The 22207-nt window shown below is 41.7% G+C and overlaps 1 protein-coding gene across 1 annotated transcript in view; it reads right to left on the reverse strand.

Moving 5' to 3' along the window:
* Window positions 1-22207, reverse strand: part of PSTPIP2 (proline-serine-threonine phosphatase interacting protein 2) — a 66954-nt gene that overhangs the window by 29152 nt on the left and 15595 nt on the right. The window lies entirely within an intron of this gene.

Consider the following 22207-nt stretch of genomic DNA (forward strand, 5'->3'; position numbering starts at 1 on the left):
CATTTTAAATTAGCAATTAAAAAAAATAAATTAGCAATTTATACTTATTTTATCCTACTGTGCTGCTCTGAGGTTGTAGGAAGCGATCTAAGTCCCGCAAGCAGTTGCCCCAGAGGCAGTACATTTTTTAAATCAAAGTCCCTCCACTCCTCAAACCAACAAATCAGGGCCTAAAGAACATCCCCTAAAGTGTCCCCTAATGAGGCTGGTTCTGGGTTTCTACCTCCAAATGCATACAATAGGCTGCCTGTTTCAGACTCCAGTTCCTTAAGGCAGTTGGTGAAGCTGCCCTGGATTGTGCCCTGGGGAGCTCTGAACACACCAACCCCCAGCCCAGCCCAGGCCACCACCCCTTCCCAGCCCCCAGCCAGCTCAGGGAGGTACCACATTGCTGTTGGGGGTCCTGGGAGACTCCTGAAGACACCTCTCTACTCAGCCCTGGGCATTGGAGAAACAGAATTTCTCTCTTCCTTTTGCTGCCACTTGCATGGCCTGGCCTCCAAGACAGGGTCTCAGAGAGATCCAGCAGGACCAAGGCTCAAGGCTGATTTCAACACGGCATTTAGAAACCTAACTGGCTGTAACTCACACTGCATTTTTAAAGATGGATTATTATCGGCATAGTCAATTTTATACACGGGCACATAATTCAATCTAAGTAAGAAATACCTCTAATTCTATGAGTTCTGGTTGTTGTCCCAGCACAGATTTAGGTCTCAAGAAGCCTAAAGAAATAGCCACCAAAGCTTCATTTCTCTTCTGTCTCAGCCAGGTTGGCTTCTGTTACCTGCAATGCAGCGCTCAGCAGCAACCCTAAGATAGTATTTACATTATCCCCTCCTGAATCCAAATTCAGTCCCTCGGCCCCTGAGTATTCTGGAAGCCTCCTCTGAGTAGCCCTGATACCCCTGCCCTGGGCTCTCGGAGCACCCAGCTTCTGAATTTGCTGTTTGGAATCCACCACATGCGAAACTTTGCTGCCCCAACTTTACGGCAAGTTCCTGCAGCTTCTTCCAAGTCTTGGGCCACTCTTGCACACACATTCACATACAACCAAAACATCTAGCTTTATATGATGCACCCCAAAGGTTTACAGTAAAATTCTGCAGGGTAAAAATACCTCTTGTGTTCCACCCAGACACATCCAAGGAGAAGCAAAAAAACAGACTCCAGGGGCCCCTGGGTGGCCTAGTGGTTGAGTGTCTGTCTTTGGCTCAGATCATGATCCCGGGATCCTGGGATCAAGTACTGCATCAGGCTCCCTGCATGGAGCCTGCTTCTCTCTCTGCCTCTCTGTGTGTCTCTCATAAATAAATAAATAAAATCTTTTTTTAAAAAGCCACCTCATAAAAGACACTTCCTAGGGGTACCTGGATGGCTCTGTCTGTTGAGAGTCTGACTCTTGATTTCAGCTCAGGTCATGATCTCAGGGTTGTGGGATGGAGCCTTGTATGGGACTCTGTGCTTAGTGGGAGTCTACTTGAGATTCTCTCTCACCCTCTCCCTTTGGCTTCCCCTCACTCACTCTCTGACTCTAAAATAAATAAATAAAGCTTAAAAAAAAAAAGACGCTTCATAAAAGATATTCCATTGGCCAAAATGTTCATGAAAAATTCCTTACGGGCAGCCCAGGTGGCTCAGCAGTTTAGCACTGCCTTCAGCCCAGGGCGTGATCCTGGAGACCTGGGATCGAGTCCCACGTCGGGCTCCCTGCATGGCGTCTGCTTCTCCCTCTGCCTGTGTCTCTGCCTCTCTCTCTCTCTCTCTCTCTCTCTCTCTCTCTCATGAATAAATAAATAAAATCTTAAAAAAAATTGCTTACCTTCTAGGGAAATTCAAATTAAAGTCACAGTAATATTGACTCCGTGCCCACTAGAACAGCTAAAATTAAAATGTCAGCATTTGAATGTAGGCAGGAATGCTGAACTACCAGAACTCTCATGCATTGCCGATCAGAGTAGAAAAATGGTACATTTTGAAAAATGGCGATTTCTCAAGAAGATAAACATACACATACCCTATGAGCCAGAGTTCCACCCTTAAGTGTTTACCCAAGTGAAATGAAAACGTATGTCCACAAAATGACTTGCACGAGAATGTTCACATAACGTTCATAGGAGTGAACAGGAGAATGTTCACAGGAGTGTTAGACACAATAACTCAAAACTATAAACAACCCAAATGTCTAACAACTGATGAATGGTAAACAATTTGTGGTATATTCAGACAGTGGGATACTATTCAGCAATAAAAAGACAGAACTACTGACTCATGAAACCCCATGGATGGATCTCAAAGACACTATGCCAGTGGAAAATGCCAGATACAAAAAGTATTTGCTGTGCAGTCTCATTCACATGGCATTTTAGGACAGGCAGGCAGTCCTAGGACTTATCTCTATGGGAAAATGAATAACAGTGACTACCTGAGCCAGGAGAGAAACTGAGGGTAGAGTGGGAAGGGCCCTTCAGGGAACTTCCTGGAATGATGGAAAAGCATACACCCATGTGACCCGCATTCCTATCAAGATCTTCCTAGAGAGATGTGGGTTGTGCAGGTGTATACAGTTTTCAAAACTCACTGACCTGAGCATTTTCTCTTATGTAGATTACTCCTCAATAATATCAAAAGGCCAAAAAAAAAAAAAAAAAAAGGATAAGGATTCAGAGGGAGAATGGGTGGGAGATAGTCAGTAGAAGGAATACTGACTAAGCCCTGGAAGTGGACCTAGCCTTGAAGCCGGGGCTGAGGCAGGGAGACAATAAAGAAGGGAGAGTAGATCCAAGCACCCAACAAACCTCCTCAAAACCCAGAACGTAAGGCTTCATAATGCTCAAATTATAAAGAGGTAAACAGCATTCAAGTTCCAACCAATGGGTTAGTACTTTAACCACAGAAGCCCTTCAATTTTTTTAAGACAAAAAATTTGTCAGATCCAGCAGTGAGCACACGTATGCCACATCAGCGGGCATGAGAACCGAAGAACAGTAATAACAGTCTGGTAGGCCTGCATGTGGGCTGCCTGGTGGAGGGTAACTCCACTGTCCACAGCCCCCCAGCCCAGACCTAACACTCTGGTCTGCTTTCACTCACTCAGTCCAGGCACATGCATGACTCCTTCCCACCCAGAGCTGAGCCTCGGGCTGCAGGGGCCTCTGAGAACTTATTTCCAGACTCCTTTTCCACCATGTGGCTTCCGTACATGAGACCTAATTATTAACATTAATTCACAATCCATATGGGCTGATAAGGTGAGCTGGAACCATGTGGGTAAGAGAGATGGAAAGGCATGAAGGCAGAGGGGAAGCAAAGAGCACCTGCGGCCTCCGATGCGACCATCTGAGTGACAGGTGCTGCGCCAGAGCATCCCCACGTCTGGCCGTGTGTGGCACCCCCTCACCACCCCCTCGGGTGTCTGCCTCACACAGTTTCTCCAAGTGGGGCTCCCAGGACCACCCGCGCCAGAACCTGCCAGGCAGCCCCCCACCACCACCCCCGGGTCCCACCCAGACCTCCTGGTCCTGAGCTCAATGCTGTTTGAGAACTGCTGCACAGAAATGACAAAAGACAAACGAGCCACGAGGGTCCTGCGCAGAGGAGCTGAACAGGGAGAAAAGCAGGACCTGCCCGGGAAGCTAGAGACCTGGCAGCCTGGGGTGGCAGGACCACGGCTGCGGAACCGGCGCGGAGAGAGGGCAGGTAGAGACTCCACAGTCTGCGCTTCACTTTGAAACCTCCCATTTTGAGTAAAAGATGCAAATTGGCATTGACGCCTCCTGCGAGCCAGAGTCCGCAGGCGAACGGGGCGGGGCTGCCGACTTGGCCTTCAGTACAAAAGCTGCCCTTGGTCCCCGACCTGGGCATAGATGCACACGGGCTGCACTTTGCAGGACAGGGTCACAGCCCGGTCGGTAAACCGGAGCTAGTTCCCCGTTTTACAGCTGGAGACAATAAGACACTAGGAAGTGAGAGTCTCCTTATCACTGCCTCCAACCACAATGCAAGATTTTAACCCTTAACCCACAATAATATCCAAATCTCTCTCACTCATTAAGAGCTGTCCCACCACAGCAGATTCAGGATAAAGACCAAGGCTTTCCTCCTACCTCCCTGTGCTCTCAACCTGGACCTTGCTTTCCTACTCACCTTCCCATCTCTTTTACCCAAAGAGGTAAAACCAAATGGTTCCAGCTCACCTCATCAGCTAATACGGATTAATTATTGTAAATTAATATCAATAATTAGGTCTAATATACATTGAATTCTGGCTGCATTCCAAATAGCAAATGACTATTATGTGTGGAATGTCCTGTTTAATTCTCATAACCATCCTGTGACACAGGTATTGTTGTTATGTTCATTTATAGGACAAGAAACTGAGAGTCCAAGTCTCTATTCATAAACTACTTAGCCACACAGCTTTTCTTCCTGGAGGACAAGAATCATAGCTAACTTTCTGTCAGTCCACTTCACAGCAACTCTAAAGTTTTTTTTTTTTTTAAGTAATCTCTAGGTGGCTCAGGAGTTGAGTGCCTGCCTTCAGCTCAGGGCGTGACCCTGGAGTCCCAGGATCAAATCCCACATTGGGCTCCCTGCATGGAGCTTGCTTCTCCCTCTGCCTGTGTCTCTGCCTCTCTCTGTGTGTCTCTCATGAATAAATAAATAAAACTTTTAAAAATAATAAATAATTAAATAAATAAATAAATAAATAAATATCTCTACACCCAACGTGGGGCTGCAATTTACAACCTCCAGGTGGAGAGTGGGGGACTCCATGGACAGGCACCCTGCTCCCACCCAGCAATTCCACATGGACACACCCAGGCTTTAATGCCACACTTGGGTTTGAGTTCAAATCGTACTGCACCAGCTATGTAACCTTGACCTAAGAACTGTCTCCGTTCGTGCTAATTTACAAGGCCGTAAAATAGGGAATATTGTAAGGATTAAGTGAGATACTATGCTTTAGAGTTTCTCAAGTGCTTCATAAACTGATGGAATGAAGAGAGACATGTTTGAATTTCTCAAGACCAGGCCACATGAACAAAAAAGCCTATGTATTTGGACCCATGTGAACTTTTTCATTGAAAGCAGACAACAGTGAAATAAATGTAGCCTGTTAGCTATTCAAAATTAAGTATGTCATCATCAGAGGTGGAAGCTGGAAAGGTGTCAGAGAGACCTCAACAAGGGATAATGGAAATTGGGATTTTCATCCATGTGTTCCTAAAACCTAAAGTCAAAATCATATCATGCTTGTGTCTTTAAGGTTTCTCTTAAGCCATAATGGGGGACTCTGAAGGCAAGAATGGACCCCACCCCAGTTCCCACTCCAGCTGTGCTGTGCAAGCCCACAAGGTCCCACACACACACACCTCCTCCAATTTTCAGTCACACATCCCCAGCTCTATCTGACCTGGATCAATTTTTACATACTGAAATGTCCCTCCTATAAGTCAGCAGGTCAATTAAAAAGGCAACTCTGACTCAACTGAAAATACATTTGAAAGTAACTGTGTGGGGCTCCTAGCTGGCTCAGTTGGTTAAGTGTCTGCCTTTGGCTCAGGTCATGATCCCAGGTTTCTGGGATGGAGCCCCAAGTCAGGCTCCCCATTCAGTAGGGAGTCTGCTCCTCCTCCCTTCACCCTAACTTCCATGCTTTCTCTCTCTTGCTCCCTCTCAAATAAATAAATAAAATCAAAAGGAAGAAGAAAAGAGAAAGAAAGAAAGAAAGAAAGAAAGAAAGAAAGAAAGAAAGAAAGAAGAAAAAGAAATGCCAAATCTCTGCATCAGGAAAAAAAAAAAAAAAAAAGATTGGAAAGATGTGCACCAAAATGTTCAAAGCAATTTTCTTCTGGGGGTCTGGGTGGCTCAGTTGGTTAAGCACCTGACTCGGTTTCGGCTCAGGTCATGATTTCAGGATTGTAGGATCCAGCCCCATGTCACGCTTCACACTCAGTGAGGAGGAGTCTGCTTGAGATTCTCTCTATACTTCTCCCTCTGTGCATCCCCCCATTCTCTCTTTCTTTCTCTCAAATAAATAAATAAAATGTTTAATAAGGAAAAAAAGGAGAGCAATTCTATTTTTACCACATTTCTGTATTTTCTAAACTTTCTATAAAATATTTATATCACATTTATAATCTGAAGTCTTTTTCTCTACCTCCATCCCTTAAATAAGGTGGCAAGATCTTCTGTTGTTTTTTTTTTTTTTTTTTTTTTGAGGTCTTGTTTCTCTCCCATGTGTTCCCAGGCTCCAGTAAAATAACAAATGAGATCCATAACAACAATAGAAAGTAAGGAAGGGCTCCAAGAGGGAGCTGGAAATTTGTAGGAATTTCTGTCCTATGAAAAGCTAATGGGGCTAGATGGGCAGAGAATGGGAGCCAGTATTCCCACCCATGCAAAACAGAAAAAATTCCACAAACTTTCCCAGCAAAGCCCTAGGAAACCCTCAAGTTCAGATCATCAAGGGCTGAAACTGAAGCAACCATGGAAAATCAGCTGGGTGTTTGAAGGCCATGGGAACCCAGCCAGTGCCCTGCCCTACTCTGAACGCAAGCAGAGCAGCTGATTCTGACTTTTGTGCCAAAGCCACAACTGGTGAGGACTCCACCCAGCAGCAGGCTCCTAGCGAGGACATGAAGACCAGAACAGCAATGGGCTACTGTCCCTAGACACCCTCAGGGCTTCCACGGTAAAAATTGAAAGAAAAAAAAAGGTTATACAAAGCTCTAAAGTCCTATAAATGTCCTTCACCTCCACACCCTTCCCACTCTCTCACTCCAGACAGGCAAAAAGTATCAGAAACTGCCATTATTTCTAGACGATACAAGTATCTAGTTGGAAAACCCTCTATTTTATTAAGTGAAAAGCTAGGAACTGAATTATTTCTTTTAAAGCATTAGCTTTTGTATATTCAACAATAACCACTTAAGAACATAACTTGAAACAAAATCCTATTCACATAGGAACAAAACATATAAAATACCTAGAATAAGTCTTTTTGAAGGAAGACTATAAAACATTACCAAAAAAAAAAGATAAAATTCACAGTATGTCTAGAAATACACCCTAGTCCAAGATGGAAAATCTAATATTGGAAAGATTCCATTCTCCTCAAGTAAATCTATAAAGGTAAAATAATTTCAGTCAAAATCAAGATCTTAATGGGATTTTTCTTTAAATTTAACTTCATTCCAAAGCCCACCTAAAAAGAACAGATGAATGAAAGTAGCCTAGAAAATGTTAAAAAGATAAGTAATGACGAAGGACTTACCCTACCATATGAGAAACAGTATAAAGTAACAAAAAAATTTTTAAAGTGTGGTACTGACATTGAGAATTGATAATCCAGTAAATAAAATACAAACAACAGTCCAGAAATGGTCTTAGGCACACAGGAGATTTAATATATGATAAGGGAAGCATTTGAAACCAGAAAGCAAAGGATGGCTTATTCAATAAGTGTTATTGTGACAATGACTCCATTTTGCCAAAAACTAAATATAGAGCCCTTTCTAACATCATACTCTAAAATAAATACCTGATTAAGTAATGGTCTAAGCATGGAATTCATAAATATGTAAGAAGAAAATATAGAATATATATATATTTTAATATTGAGGTAACAGATTTCTCTAGACTGTAAACTTAGAAGACATTTTTTAAAAAGACCAAATTAACCTATTCTGATAATACAACTTAAAAAAATTGACCCCATTTCAGATAGAAAGTTTAAACAGGTAGATTTCCATAGAAAAAATAGAAAGTAATCAAGGAGCAGAAAAAAGCAACAGAACTGGATGTTTTCATAGGAGAATGGAATTCCACCAAGCCATCAGGGAAAAAAAAGTATTCCTAAGGTCCAAAATTGATTCGAAATGAAAGAAAATGTACTAATTCACCTTGTAAAGGAAGTATAACACAATACTTAAACTTAATGGTTATAGACCAACATCACTTATAAACAGTAATCAAATTATTCTAAATAAAATATTAGCAAAAATAGGGACGCCTGTAGGTCAATAGGTCAGGCAGTTGAGCATCCAACTCTTGGTTTTAGCTCAGGCCAAGATCTCAGGGTCATGGGATCACCCCCCACCCCAAAGCTCAGTGGGGAGTCTGCTTGAGATTGTCTCGCTCTCTGCCCCTCCCCCTCCCCTTTTCCTGAGCCTCGCTCTCTCTCAAATAAATAAATAAATAAATAATAAATCTTCAGGGATCCCTGAGTGGCGCAGCGGTTTAGCGCTTGCCTCTGGCCCAGGGCGCGATCCTGGAGACCCGGGATCGAATCCCACATCGGGCTCCCGGTGCATGGAGCCTGCTTCTCCCTCTGCCTGTGTCTCTGCCTCTCTCTCTTTCTCTCTCTCTCTGTGACTATCATAAATAAATAAATTAATTAATTTAAAAAATTAAAATAATAATAATAATAATAATAAATCTTCAAAAGATATTAGCAAAAATAATCCAATGCCACATTAAAGAGAGAATATAATATGACTAAGTGGGATTTATTCCAGGAATGCAAAATTGGTTTAGTATTAGGAACTGTATTAACCTAATAAAACATTGTAGTAAATCTAGACAGAAAAAATCATGATTTTGTCCATAGATGCCTGTGGTAGGCTGAATAATAGACCCCAAAGACCCCAGGTCTTAATCCCTGGACTCCATGAATTTCATCATCTATGGATAACAAGTCTGTTGCTATGATTACATTAAGAATATTGAAATGGGGAGATTATCCAGGATTATTAGGGTGTACCCTAAATGTAATCACAAATGTTCTCCTAAGAGGGAATAGAGGGAGATTTGACATCACAGAGGAAAGACCAGAGGACCACGGAGGTAAGATTGGAGTGATATGTCACAGGCCAAAAAATGCCAGGAGCCACCAGAAGCTGGGAAAGAAAAGTAACACATTCTTCCTGACAAGAAAGAGTATGGCCCTTCCGACACCTTGATTTCATCTTAGTGATGCTGATTTGGGACTTTTGACTTCCAGAACTGTGAAAGAATACATCTCTACTTGCAGATGATATAATACAAATGGAAAGATATTCATTGTTTTTGGATAGGATGGCTCACAGTCCTTAAAATGCCCATTCTTAGTTAATTTATAATTGTAATGCTATCCCAATGAAAATGCCAACAAATTTTTTCGTATGTGGTTAAACAAAGTTCATATGGAAATCATAAAACTGCAAAAATGGCCAAGAAAATACTGAGAAGGAAAAGTTCTGAAGCGAAGCTTGCCCTACCAGGTAGTTAAACATATAAAGCCTCCATAATTAACACACTATGAGGCTAGTGCATAAACAAACAGACCAGTGGAATAGAATATAAAGTCCAGAAATAGATGCAAGTACACATGGAAATATAATGTATGCTAAAGCTAGTATCTCACATCATTGGGGCAAAAATGGACTTTTTCATAAGTGGTGCTGGGACAACTGTTAGCCATTTAAAAAATGATAAAAATAGATCCAAACATCACACTGTACACAAGAATAAATTAAAAATGGATCAGAGATCTCAAAGTAAAAACATGAAACTGGCTGGCAAGTACTAGAAGTAAACACTCCAAAAGGTTTTCTAACTATCACATAAAATCCAAATGCAATGGAATAAAAAACTTATACATCTGACCACCTAAGAATAAACTTTTTCATAGCAAAAAATAATAATAAACAACATAAAACTGACAGAGGTAAAATACTTGCAATAAAATCACAGCCAAAGGGCTAATATCCCTAATATATAAATAATTCTTTAAAATTGATGGAAAAGGATGGAGTGCCTGGGTGGCACAGTTGGCTAAACATCTAACTTGGTTTTGGCCCAGGTGGTGATCTCAGGGTCGTGGGATTGAGCCCTGTGTGGGGATCCACACTCAGAGCAGAATCTGCTCGAGGTTCTTTCTCTCTCCCTCTACGCCTCCCTCTTGTGCTCTCTCTCTCTCTCTAAAATAAACAAATAACTCTCTAAAATAAAATAAAAGGAAAGGAAAATGAACCAGAAAATGGGCAAGCAATATACAGAACAGATGATTTATTATATGTGTATGCATTCCTTAAATATATAGAAAAATATACAACCTCAGCTATAAAAAGAGAAATTTAAATGAAAACAACTTCACCCATCAGAATGACAAAATTAATAAGCAGGAAACATAGTTAGTTGACAAGACTGTGGGAACAGTTGCTTTCACACATTGCTGGTGAGAACGAAAATCAGTTCAAACTCTAGGAAAGGGAATTCAGCAATATCTAACCAAATCACATGTGTGTTTATGTGATTTGATCCACCTATCCTACGTCTAGGAATTTACCCTGAAGACACACCTCCAACAAAACCAAAGCTCATATATGCACAGGTTATTCAGTGAAGTGCTGTCTGCAATTACAAAATTTTGTAAACAACCCAAATGTTCATACATAGGAGAGTGGCTGAAAAACCGTGGTACATCCACACAATCAAGTTCTATGCACCTATAAAAAGAATGAGAACTATCACTGAGAAACTGATACAGAGTGGCTTCCAGCCTATATTTTTTAAAGTGAAGAAAGCAAAGGGCAGGAGAGTTGCTGCACTGTGGTCACAAAGTCTGGAGACACAGGCAAATACTACATAATAAATGATTCATTGTTATTACACTACAAAGTGATGACATCATATGGTATGTTGAACATGTTGTCTTTGATTGGCATGCATAGTTCAATGTGTTGTGCAAAACTGCTATAAACATGGCAGTTTTTTAATATTTTATTTATTTATTTCACAGAGAGCAAGAGAATGAGAGAGCACAAGCAGGGGGATCTGCAGAGAGAGAGAGGGAGAAGTTGGCTCAATCCCTGAATACTGGGCTCATGACCTGAGCAGAAGGCAGATGACTGAGCTACCCAGGAGCCCCAAATGTGGCTTATTAATACAGCATTTCTATCAATCCCCACACGGCACCTTTGCATTGCTTCAAGGGACTCATGTTTCTGATTTTAATGCAATAAATCTATCATTAGCATGCCACAGAAGTAATCAAGGAGTTTTGTTATAAAAAAATAAAACAATAACATACACGTTTCCAGTTTTTGTGGCCATCCTGTACAGTATACTGCCTTTTGCATAAGAAAGAAAAGAAAAGGAGAAAATATATTTTAGCTGTTCATTTGTACAAAAAGAAACATGGAAAAAAATAAACCAGAAATTAATTAGTCACTTACAAGGGGTAATTGGGATCAGAGTGGACAAGAGAAGAGTGGAATTGGGATAGAAGGAGTGGGAGAAGGTGATGCATCTCTGGGCACACATTTCTTAAGTTGTTCTCACTTTTGAAATTCGTTAACATTTTACGTAGTAGGAAATTCTGGAAACATATGCAAGTAAGGGAGAAACCTTGAGAGGGGGAACAAAGAGAAAGAAACAAACCTAACTTCATTTGAATGAATAAAATCACCACACCGAAGGAGAGAGAGGTACAATCAATCAACCCGAATCACTTTTGTACACCCTATTCTGACAATGGGATCTCAGCAGAAGGCCGAAATAAGTAGACACATTAAACTCTAGCTTATTTCTCGCAATGGTATCAGTTAGTAATTCTGAAACTGCCTTCTATGTGTCTTAGGTCCTGAGTAAATGAGTAAATATATTGTGGATAATGGGAGCCAGGTTTCCTCTAGGAAAGGGAACAGTGGCATACTAGAGCTGGCTCACCCCAGTGAGGACCAATTCAGCACATCTCCTCTCAGCTCCCTGTTCAGTAATGTCATGTTAGTGGTTTGAAACTGGCCACGAAAGAAAAAAAAAAAAAAAAAAGAAACTGGCCACGGAGGGAGTTCTTACCATGACAACTGGCAAATGCTACAAAGCAAAATTTTTATCCACTGGGTAAAATAACAGCAAGTGGGGGAACGGAATTGGAGATATCATTATGCATACATGTATTTTCTCACCCTGTTGAGAGCCTAGAAACAAGGAATTCCAGGTAGCAATGAGCACACCCAGAGCATGAAACCCATGGTTTCCAAATCCCATTCTCTACTAAAAGGAATCAGAGCTCTCTGGAAAAACAGCAGCTTCCAGGACTAGGGCAGAGAAATTAGCTATTAAACCTGTAACATCTTGTCCCAGAAAGCAAGGAGTGCTCAAAGAATGATGGGAATCTCTCCAAAGGACACAGGATCTAGGACACACGATTCAGTTTAGAGGGGCTCCTTGCTATCCAAATCTAGAAAAATTGGAGCATCAAGGTAAATTGTGATGGTATTATGTTATAACCCATTGAATAAAATACGAACCCACATGTGCATACTAACAGAGAGAGAGAGAGAGAGAGAGAGAGAGAAGAGAGAAAGCTCTTCCTTAGAGTAGAATCCCAACTTTGTTATATAGATGGAATCAGAAAATCATCCTACAAGACTTGTACATGAATGGTCATAGTGGCTTTAGTTGTCACAGCTGAAAACTGTAAACTCAAACATCCATCAACAGACCAATGGATAAACTGTGACATGTCCACAAAATGGGATGTTATTTAATCATTAAAAAAGAATGAGCTATTAATACAACATGGATGAATCTCAAAATAATTATGGTGAATGAAATAAGCCAGGCCAAAAAAAAAAAAAGAGTACTTACCGTGCTTCAATTATACAAATTCTAGAAAATGCAGCCAAGCTTTAGGGACAAAAAACAGATCAGTTTTTGCCTGGGGAGAGGCTGAGGAGGAGGAATTTCAAAGGGACGTAAGCAAACCTTGGGGGATGATCCACAGGATCCCAAACTTAACTGTGGGGATGGTTTCATGGGCGATAGACACAAGTGAACACCTGCGAAACTGTCTACGTAAAACACAGGTAGTTTATTCCATGTCAATTATTCCTCAATAAAGCTGTTAAATTTTTAATGATAATTAACAACCACTCCAGTAATAATTGATTCAGGCAAGAATCACCAGTGGATATTAAAATTAATGGATAAAAGTTTGAGGAAAGCAATATATTTACACAATTTCAAAGTATCTCCCCTAAGATATTCATTATTTTATATAATTTATATTACTTTAGGGGCACTGGGGTGGCTCAGTTGGTTAAGCTTCTGCCTTTGGCTCAAGTCATGATCCCAGGATTCTGGGATTGAGCTCCCCAATAGGCTCCCTGCTCAGCAAAGAGTCTGCTTCTCCCTCTCCCCTCTGGCCCTCCCCTCCACTTGTACACTTGCTCTCTCTCTCTCTCAAATAAATAAGTAAAATCTTTAAAATTTTTCATTTTATATAATTACATGAATTACTCTTTATATACAAAAGGGAAAGCAGTAATTTTACAGTGGAGAAACACTAGTATGGTAGGCTGAATAATGATCCCAAGTGAGATCCCTGGGTGGCGCAGCGGTTTGGCGCCTGCCTTTGGCCCAGGGCGCGATCCTGGAGACCCGGGATCGAATCCCACCCACGTCAGGCTCCCGGTGCATGGAGCCTGCTTCTCCCTCTGCCTGTATCTCTGCCTCTCTCTCTCTCTCTCTCTGTGACTATCATAAATAAATAAAAATTAAAAAAAAAAAATGATCCCAAGTGATGTCCCTGTCTAAGCCCCAGAGCCTATGAATATGTTTCCCTATATGACAAAAAGAAGTTTACAGGTGCAGTTAAGGATCTTGAGATGAGAGTATCCCAGATTATCCAGGTGGGCCCAATGAAATCACAAGGTTCCTGAGATATTAGAATAAAACAGAATTAGAGTGACAAAAAGATATCCACAATATATTGTTGTGAGAAAAATGAAAGTGGCACATATGAGCCCATAATAAGGGAGCCCATACTTGTTACGAAAAATGTATAACTACGTTGTAGATAACTACAAAGAGAAAAGTCCAGAAAGAACACACCACACACTTATTAGTGGTAACCTCTATCTCTGAACTGTCTAGATTCCTTATAACAAAGCTGAACTTATAATGAAAAGCCACTTCACATTTTACTAAAGATTAATTTCTATTATGTGCAGTGAGACCATGACTTTGTGAAAGGCGGTTATCCCTCTAAATTTAACATAGAAAGCACAAGATTTAGGAGATATCAAAGTTCAGAAAGTTGGCTAATATTCAACATTATCCATCTAACCTCCAACATGATCCAAATCTCTCTCCCTCTCTCCTCCCTAATATTAGCACTGCTAATATTAGCACTAACACTTTTCCAGTTAATAAAAATAAGTTGAAGCTCTATAGCTGACCCCTGAGAGGGGCATGGGTGTCTATACTACAGGATAAAATCAGTGGTGTATTGTTCCCCTTTAGCATATGTAGCACCGAAGTAAGTACAAATCAGTGACCAAAAATAAAGGCTCAAAAGTCCTCCTCCTGGTCCACAGCATTCCCTGGAGAATCCCCCAGACATGCCGAAGACACTGCATGGGCCTAGAGAAGAATGAGTGCCAGTAAGCAGTTACACCTAAAACTGGAAGTCACCCCTCAAATAGGGGAGCAAGGGAACGAGAGGGTGCTTCTCCAAACCCCAGCAGGCCAGCTAGCAGAGCCAAGAAAGCCAGCCAGATCAAACACTCCACAAACTACCACCACTGTCCAAGCCAATAACAGAACTAAGCCAGGAGTCCAAAGTAGGTCAAGCACAGGGAAATGTCCCAAGTCCCAGGGACTGGCTGACTTGTATCCCTTCTTGCTCCACGTGGGTTGGAAATTTGAGTCCAATCCATAAACATTCCTACTAGTCTCCAATCCCCTTCATGTCACATCCCCATTTACACACAATTTTAAAGGCCTTTAATCTCTATTATCCCTCTGGTCTGTCCACTAGGCAAACCAGATACTCAAAGGAGAATAAATCTCTAAGTCTTGGGACAATATGTAACCGAAGAGTCACAAACAGCCATGTCCCTGCAGAAGTAACGTCTGGAACATACTTCCACACCTGCTAACTGGGAAACCTCAACTGCATGCCTTTTCCCATACTCCAATAATCCATATATTTAATCAATTGGGTCTCAGTGCATCCATTCCTATTATCCTCCATCATTTCCATCTCCATTTCTGAAACCCTAGCACCTAATCAGAAGAATCCTCAAAAACAAATTCCCTTCAGTCTCTGGATTTGGATTCACCAAGGCGAAAATGGGTTTATAATTTCTAACACATTAGAATAAAAAAATGAATCAGAGTTAATTATCAATTGATCAGAAAGTGGAATTGGGGGCACCTGGGTGGCTCAGTCAGTTAAGCATGTGACTCTTGATTTCAGCTCAGGTCGGGACTGCAGGGTCCTGAGATCAAGCCCCACGCTGGGCTCTGCACTGGGTGAGGAGTCTGCTTGAGGATTCTCTCTCTCCCTCTGCCCCTCCCCCAACTTGTGCTTGCTCACTCTCTTTCTCTCTAAAATAAATAAATCTTTTTTTAAAAAAAAGTAGAATTGAGCAGAATATCCCATGTTCTAAACATTCTAGGTGATCAAAGAGTGTATTGACTTTCCCACAGTATTCTAGCTTTGGAGCGCTACTGTATTAGAGAGCATCTTAGAGCTCAACCCTGTATCTCAAGTCCATCCCTTTACAAATGAGGGAACATAGAACTAGGTTGCAACTTGAGTGGTAATTATATTCTTAACAGGAACAGAAATACATAAATGCACAAAGTGTTACCCAACCAACAATAGTCAAATACATGCAGTAATTTCTAAATGTATACCTCAGGATGATTAACTTTGGTTCTGAGGAATAAGACCAAGTAACCCATTTTATTCCAGAAATTACTCATCCTTCACGTGTCAGTGACTCGGCCTTCCCTGATCCCTGAAATACGTGACTCTTGTTTCTACTTGTCCCTAGTGACTCCATAAACTCGATGACAATTTATGTCCTCTTTGAGGACTTTATTTTGGTTCAAGTTTTTGTTTGGATCTAGTTAAGTTTTTTATTTTAGTTTATTTTCAACTTCACCACTGCCATGTCACTGAGGCCAGCCTACTAAGTTCAGTGTATTTTGGATTTTCTGCAGTTTGGGTCCATGACTTTTGGGAACGAGAATGCCTTACATATTCAAATTTCAGACTTACTCATGTCGTAGATGTCGGAAATGTCCAAGAAATAGGAAATATTTCTTCCAGCACATGTTCTCTTAAGCCCACTGTCTTTTTCTCCTCTAACATACTGATTTCTTAGCCGGCCTGATCCAAGGAGCATTTTTTTTTTTTTAATTTTTTTTTTTTAAATTTTTTTATTTATTTATGATAGTCACAGAGAGATAGAGAGAGAGGCAGAGACACAGGCAGAGGGAGAAGCAGGCTCCATGCACCGGGAGCCCGACGTGGGATTCGATCCCGGGTCTCCAGGATCGCGCCCTGGGCCAAAGGCAGGCGCCAAACCGCTGCGCCACCCAGGGATCCCTCCAAGGAGCATTTTGTATGAATTTTGAGCACAGAGGATATTCAGGTATCTTAGATTGAAACGTGTTAAAATAACATTTGACTGAACTGGACCAATAAATCTGATTCAGTGAAGCTACATTTTAATTCAAATGAGTTGAAAGCTTGTGTCCATACAAACCTACACATGAATGTTTACACCAGCTTTATTCTTAACTGCCCCAAAGTAGAAGCAACCAAGATGTCCTTCAGTAGGTGAATGGATAAACAAATGGTGGTTCACCCATACTAGGGAATATTATTCAGCAACAGGAGGAAACGAAGTATCTGGCCACAAAAAGCCATGGGAAAATCTTAAATACATATTGCTAAGTGAAAGAAGCCAATCTGAAAAAAAGCTACACTCAGTATGATTCCAACTACATGACATTCTGGAAAAAGTGAAACTGCAGACAATAAAGAGGTCAGTGGCTGTCAGGGGTTCAGAAGGAGGGAAGGCAAAATGAACAGAGGATTTTTCAGGTCAATGAAACTATTCTGTATGGTACTATAATGGTGGATATATGACATCACGCATTTGTCAAAGCCCATAGAACACTATGAACCTTAATATGAACTAAGGGCTTTAGCTAATGATAATATATCCCTATTGGTGCAGCAAGAGTAACCAACATACCACACTAATGCAAGATATTAATAATGGGGCAAACTGGGGGTTCAGGGGGAACTCTATACTTTCATACAGTTTTCCTGAACCTAAAACTGTCCTATATAATAAAACCTATGAATTTAAAAAATTCTTGAAACTACCCTCAGTAACACAGTATGCTTTAGCTTTCTAGGTAATTACTAGAAACAAGATTTTAGTGACTTGATCATTTCAGCAAGTTGGCTTTTGTCAAACTGATTCTCAGGAATCTGGCCTGCTTCCTGCTAAAACCACACTGATCTTTCTGTTCCTCAAACCACACCAGGCCCTTTCCAGCCTTGCTGTTTTTTTCTTTTCTTCCCCCAGCTCTCTGGAAGGCAGATTGGACCTTACCTTTCACATCTCAGGTCAAATGTCATCTTTTCAGAGAAGCCCCCAGTGATCACTCTGCCAACCCCCAAACACATGGAGTGACTATGCAATCACCCTATGTTGTAGGCAGAATAATGACCTTCTCCAAAGATGCCCGGGTCATAACCTCTGGAACTTGTAAATATGTTACCTATGTGGCAAAAGGGACTTCACAGATGTGATTAACGGCTCTGAAATAGAGAGATTATCCTGGATTCTCCAGGAGGACTCAATGTCAATTATAGGAGTCTCTCTCTTTTTTAAAGATTTTATTTATTTGACAGAGAGAGAGAGCGCGAGAGAGAGAGAGAACGCACACAAGCAGAGGGAACAGCAGCAGTGGGAGAGGGAGAAGCAGGCTCTCTGCAGAGTAAGGAGCCCGATGTGGGGCTAGATCCCAGGACTCTGGAATCATGACCTGAGCAGAAGGCAGACACTCAACCAGCTGAGTCACCCAGGCACCCCAATCGCAAGAGCCCTTAAAGAGAGAAACAGAATAATGTGAATGATGGCTTTGAAGATAAAGGAGGGCAACTAGCCAAGAAATGCGGGCAGTCTCTAGAAGCAGGAAATGACAAGGAAAGGATTCACCCCAGGAGCCCCCAGAGGGAATGCAGCCTTGCAGGCACCACCTTGACTTTAGCCCAATGAGACTTCTGACATCCAGAACAGTAAGACAATACGTTTGTATTGGTTTTAGCCACTAGGTTTTTTTTTCTTTCTTTTAAGATTTTATTTATTTATTCATGTGAGAGAGAGAGAGAGAGAGACAGACGGACAGACAGACACAGGCAGAGGGAGAAGCAGACTCCATGCAGGGAGCCTGATGTGGGACTCCATCCCCAGTCTCCAGGATCACACCTTGGGCTGAAGGCGATGCTAAACTCCTGAGCCACCCGGGCTGCCCTAGCCACTAGGTTTGAACAAACTTGTTACAGCTGCCACAGGAAGCTCAGACACTTTTTCCTTCACTGCTGTCTCTTAATGGTATAGTATATTTATTTGGCCATGGTGGGTCTCACGCACTAGAATATAAGTTCCTCAAATCTGGTATCATGCCCAGCCCAGAGTAGGAACTTGGTAAACAGTCAATAAAGGCAAGACTTCTGACCTCGACCCTAACAGGTATCAACATCCAGATGTTACAGATGTGAACAAAGATACTCAGAGGAGTTCCAAAGTCACACAGCAATAGCATAGCTGGGCAGGTATTCAAAGCCAAGGCCCCCTAGTGCTAAAGCCTGTGCCACTGGCCCCTGAGGCTAATACCTTGCAACAGAAATGCAGATATCCCTGTGGGGCCTGGTGAAGGTGCTGCATTTTCATTACTGGTAAGATAAGGCCTCATAGAAAGGGGGCATTCCTTTGAGGAGGAGTTTTCCAGTGGAAAAGCAGGGATGCAAGTGTTTTTTGTTTAAATAATTTAAAAAAAAAAAATTGGTCTATTGAGTAAACCTTGGGACCCTTGTGGATGGTAGTACAGGAGAAGGGGAAATAAAAAGTTTGGCAGCCATAAAATGGAAGGTAGTTTGGGGTCAATGGTCCTAGAACAAGCTCTCTCTAGGGGTAGGGCCACCAGGCAGATGGCTCTTTGTTTTTTTGTTTGTTTTATTCACGAGAGACACAGAGAGGGAGAGGTAGACACATAGGCAGAGGGAGAAACAGCCTCCATGCAGGGAGCTGGATGTGGGACCGATCCCGGAACTCCGGGATCACGCCTGGAGCTGAAGGCAGACACCCAACCGCTGAGCCACCCAGGCGTCCCCAGATGGCTCTTTGAAGCTGACTTTCTTTCCCTTTCTTCCTCTGAACCTTGGCACACCTGCATGGGATGCCTGAACCCATGCCTTCTGCTGGCCACTCTGTCACAGGATAAAATCAGTACTTAACTGTCCCCAGACTAGTCCAAACTTGCAATTAGTAGAAATAATACTGCAGTGCACACCTTTCTGCAGAAGCACTTTTTTCATATCTGGAATACTTCCTTAAGCTTGATTGCTAGGAGAGAAATTAGCGTGGGAAAGCCTATGATTGTTAAGGTCAATAACACATGCAACCAAATCCTTTTCCAAATAACTTTGCTGGGGTCCCCTGTCACCCACACTGACTGAGAGTGCCTCTTTCATGGCACCTGCCCCACAGGGAGGCATTGCACTTGATCTAGAAGGGCTTTTTGTTTTCTGTTTAAGTAATCTCTCCACCCAACATGGGGCTTGAACTCACAACCAGAGATCAATCATCTCATGCTCTACACCTGAGCCAACCAGGTGCCCCTGTACTTGATGTATATATTTTTTTCAACTTGCTAAGTTTGATAGGTGAAAAAATGTAGTCCCAGTGCTATCTCAATTTGGCTTTTTAATTATTAGTGAGGTTGAACATTTTCTACATTTTTACAATATTTTTGGTTTAAAAACGCTCATTTATGAGTTGGAAAGATCAGTTTTTTAAAAAGACAAGGCCAAAAGGTGGAGAAAGCAGGGTGATAAATGAATTCCCACTACTAGGGGAAAACCTGCACCTTCTCGTTGGCGAAGTACCTAGCTGAGCCTTAGATGGGCTTCCTCACCAGCGAGGCTGCTCTAGGAGCCCCAAACACACACCTTCCATTTTGTCTTCTCTCTCTGCAGCAGAGATGTGCTCTGTGGTCAGCCTCATCCCCCCATCCCCGCTCAGTCTGTGAACCCACAGCTCCAGCGGCCCTGGAGGAACTGGGATGGTGAGAATCTCGAGGCTGGGCTGGGCCCATTTTTTATTGTCCAGGTGGTTCTTCAGCAAGTTGGGAACTGTAGTTGGTCAGGGAATTTGCAAGGACTCCCTGGGGCAAAGAGGATGCCCATGTGTTTTCTCCCAGCCCCTCTCCCCCATCTCTCCCTGCCCAGAAGGGACCCAGGCCCTCCCTTCTGCTATGAACAACCCTTCCCCAAAGTGCTCATCATTCCCAAAGATCCTGTCCCCCAAGAACCAGGCTAGGGTGAGGCAAGAGAAGCAAGGCCATGCAAATCCTTTCTTTAGAATGTTTAAATTTTGTTATTCATGGGATTTTTGCCTTAATTGTGATTTTTAAAAATATCACGTTAAAGGAGACACCTGACTGGCTCAGTCGGTGAAGCGTGCAACTCTTGATCTCAGGGTTGTGGGTTTGAGCCCCATGTTGGGTGTGTAGATTACTTAAAAATAAAATATTAAGGGGCACCTGAGTGGCTCAGTCAGTTAAATGTCTGACTCTTGGTTTAGTTCAGGTCATGATGTCAGGGCTGTAAGATCTGGCCCTGCATCCAGCTCCAAGCTGGGCATAGAGCCTGCTCGGGATTCTCTCTCGCCTTCTGCCTACCCCCTGCTCTAAAAAATAAATAAATAAAATATTTTTATAATCTTTTATATATAAATATATATCATATGTATATATGTATATATATATGTATGTGTATATATATATATATATATATATATATATATATATATATTTGAGAGAGAGAGCAGAAGGAGGGGCAGAGGGAGACAGAGAGGCAGAAAATCCCAAACTGACTTTGCACTGAGCACAAAGCCTGAGGCAGGGCTCAATCCCACGATCCAAGCGGTCATGACCTGAGCCAACTGAAGTCACGAGTTGGAAGCTTAACTTGAGCCTCCCAGGTGCCTCAATAAATAAAATCTTAAATAAATAAATTGTATAAATTGTATTTATATTTATATAAATTATTATAAATTGTTATTATTTATTGATATAACTATATATAATAATATAGTATATTACAGATATTATTTTATATGCATGTTAAATATATATAATAAATATATATGTTACTTTGAAGAATTACTTATCTTGATTACTGAGAGATTTTTGGGCTTTGGAGGTGCACACCTTCAAATTTTATGCCCAAGGCAAGTCTGGTCCTGGCCCTGCCTTCCTCCCTCCCTCCATTCAAGGACCTCCATTGGTCACATTAAGGTGCAAATGACTTAACCACTACATATCTTGTGGGGGGAGCACTTAAAACTTTTTGATTAACAGAATATTTGATTATTCTACAATGAACATATTGGCAAAAAAAGAAAACCAGGTCACAGATCATCTTGAAAAACAGAGATAACTTCCACTTATTTGCTTTAAAAAAAATACAAAAGTGTTCAAAAGTGTTGAGGGGAAGGACAGCTTTATAACTAACTGTTCCCTACCACAATCATTAGTGTGCTTTTTCAACAAGAACATGGACAAGCTATATGAATACGTGTGTCAGGTACACTTGGAAAATCCCCTAGAAAGTAACCTGATAATTTATCCCTGAAAGTTGGGATCTGAGGTGCTGAAGGAGGGTCTTTGATAGTCTCAGTTTTTTTACTACACAGTTGGCCTTGAATAACACGGGGGGGGGGGGGGGGGGGGGGGGGGGGCGGTCAGGAATGATGACATTCCCACCCCCCAATCTCACCACCCTCCTACCCTACACAGTAGAAAATCCAAGTATAACTTTGGATTCCCCAAAATTTTAATGACTAATAGCCAACTGTTGATCTGAAGTCTTACCAATAACATAAACAGTCGATTAGCACATATTTTGTGTATATATATACATATATATATATTATATACACTATATCCTTACAATAAAGTAAGCTGGAGAAAAGAAAATGTTATTAAGAAAATCATAAGAAAGAAAATACACTTATAGCACTGCACTATAAAAAATCCATGTACGGACGCCTCGGTGGCTCAGCGGCTGAGCATCTGTCTGCCTTTGGCTCAGGGCGTGATCTGTGATCCCGTGATCCCG

Source organism: Vulpes vulpes, chromosome 13 (assembly GCF_048418805.1).
Source record: "Vulpes vulpes isolate BD-2025 chromosome 13, VulVul3, whole genome shotgun sequence".
In the NCBI taxonomy this organism is placed as follows: Eukaryota; Metazoa; Chordata; class Mammalia; order Carnivora; family Canidae; genus Vulpes; species Vulpes vulpes.